Genomic DNA, 2,831 nt, shown 5'->3' on the forward strand with positions numbered 1-2,831 from the left:
GTTTCTTGATGTCGACCATTTCGTTAGACATGGTTTTCAAAACTTTCTACAATCCTTCTAAATCGAATGGGTCCTTTGGTTGTTTTTTCTTGGGATCTTCTTTGAATGTGACCTTCTTTGACTTACGTTCATCAACAACGTTTTTCTTTTCTAGGGCTATGATATGTTTTTCTACTGCTATTGCTTCTTTCATATTCTCAGCTAAAGTTGTTTTGGCAGCCCTATCGACAAAGATCGCTATGTTTGATGGTAGAGCTGATATGTACCATTCACTTCTAACTTCTTCGCTAGGCTTGGAAGCGGCAAGAATTTTATTCAAAAGTTTGTTGAAACGTGAGTTAAAATCTTTGATGGGTTCTCTTGTTTCGGCCTTAAGATTCGACAGGTCATTGATCAATGTCATAGTAGACCTATCATCACTGAACTTAGTCAAGAATTGTTCTCAGAAGATATCCCAACTAGTGATAGATCCGGATGGTAATGAAAAATACCAAGATCCGGCTGCTCCTTGCAAAGTATAAGGAAAGAGTCGAACAAAAACATCTTCATTAGTGACTCCATTGAGATTTATAGATAACATGAAGTTGTTGATGTGTTCTTCTACTAGCATGCCTGCTTCAAGATTAAACTTAGGCATCCATTTTTCAGGATGGGCCGGTAATTGACTCAAAGGTGCAGGCATTAAAACTGCGCCTGGGTTATTCCATGGATTTTGGGCCATCGCTGAACTACTAATAGACGAAAGCGCAAAAGATGTTCCTTGCGATTGAGAAGATGAAGATATTACAGTTCCAGGAGATTGTGTAGGAGATGTTGAAGTTCCAGTAGTATATTGGACAATAATTTGAAGTGGAGGAGTGGATGGTTGATTTCGTAGTGGAGAGGTTGAGATGGATGATGATGATGAAAGAGTCTTGCTATCTAACCCTTTAAGTGATTTCCTTGCTCTCTTCCTTTTAGGTAGAGGTAATTCAATTGGTTCGATACCAAACTTTTCACTCTACAATCGGGAAAGAGAATGAGAAGGGTTATAATGTGAAGTCACACTACCTTGAGATATTTCAGATTTCTGGGGCGATATAGAAAATCACTGAAGTTTATGGATCAAAGATTCAACTTTAGGAGGTTCAATAGTCAAATTCTCTGAAATGTTCAGGTTTGTGGCAATGGCTGTTATTTTCTCGACTTCTCGCTCAAGATTTAAAGGTTCTAAGTGCAACGAAGAAGTCGGGGGAGATGTTGAGGGTGATTTACTCTGAGAATGGTATTTGGATTTAGATTTACTAGCCATTCATAATTCAAGCCCTCCTTCTAGCACCAAATATGTTGAAGCCCTGAAAATCAGGTCTACAATAAGGGGGATACCCACTTGGTCCAGACCTTGGTAAGCAACTCCTTTTCCATTTGGGATGGTGGGTCCGACTGGGGATATGGGACCAATTTCCCAATATGTGTGTGTGTGTTGAGAATTGATATTTCCTTTCTAATAATTTCTAAGTAAAATGCTTTTATTCTAAATCTAATCTAACAATATGCAAAATGTATTCTAATGAATAGAAATATCTAATTCTAAACTAACCCGAGATCTAATCTTTCAATTATGTGATATAAAATAGTTTCTACAGCAATTGGTAATAAAGATCATTCAATTGCTATAAGAAAAGAATTCAATAAAGATGAACTGTTTCATATAAAAAGTTAGTTGAACAGTTGTGAAAAACATATCGCATAATAAGTCATTCATATATTAAGCACAAATAGAATAGCCATCACCGTACAAAAGTGCCAAATGATAACTCAAGCATTTAGGCATTCACATATAAATAACTAAACATGAATATCACTTAAACACATAAGCAGAAATCATTAAGAGATAAAAGTACCATTGATAACAAGTTCTACTCGTGAGCTTCAGCAATAATGATCTATCTCTTCTTAGTTTAACATCTACTAAGAGTACAAAAGCACAATTTCAGTAGCAGATATTAAACACAAATATCAATAAACCTTGTTGCATTCATTCATCAAAACCTCCTCTGAGGGTGCAGAAGTGCATGTTCTGAGGTAACTTTTTTGACAAATTTCAGGACCCTTCTCTAAATGCATGAGAAGGGTTGAAATACTATTAGCTAAATCCTAAAAATAGTTTATTACAAAAATATAGGAGGCAGTTTAAATGACCATCCTTATCTAAGGAAAAACTAAAACTAAAACTAAAACTAAAACTGAATCTAGAAATTACTAACTATGTATCTATTCTCTGTGGTCACAAGCATTCAACATCAGCTTGAGGAGAGTTGGTTGGCCGACCTCTGACTTTAGTTGTCCTGCAAAAACAGAATCGACAAGTGCTGGCGCTATCTTCTTGGTAGAGTTAGTGAGGCATTTGAGAGTCATGCATTGACTGTGTGGTTTAACCAAGTACTGCCAATAAGAATCCCAATTCAACTTGGTTAACCTATTGATGGATTCTACTTTTTCTTCAGCCTTTTTCCTCCAGCTGTTCTGTAAATGTTGTGCATTTGGGAGAAATTTACATATCATTTAAATATATCCCTGATAAATACCACTGTTTTTAGAACTCGAGTTTTGTTTTTTTAGCCTTTAGCACTTTTTCTTGCAATTTTTCAAACTTTCTGGTGATTGAGCGTTTAGAGGCTTTCCTTATTAAGGGGTTTTTCCTGGTGATGCATGATTAGCGCTAGGAAACTGCCTCCGTTTCTTGATCCGGGCTTCCCTGGTGCCAGTTTTTGCCTTTTGCGCATTTTGTTAGATGACTTCGGAAATTGAATTTTCTCCTTCTTTTCCCATTATACTCTGAACATTGCTAC

Source organism: Pinus tabuliformis, chromosome X (assembly GCF_031772625.1).
Source record: "Pinus tabuliformis cultivar Carrire ecotype Pingquan chromosome X, CPIR1, whole genome shotgun sequence".
NCBI lineage: Eukaryota > Viridiplantae > Streptophyta > Pinopsida > Pinales > Pinaceae > Pinus > Pinus tabuliformis.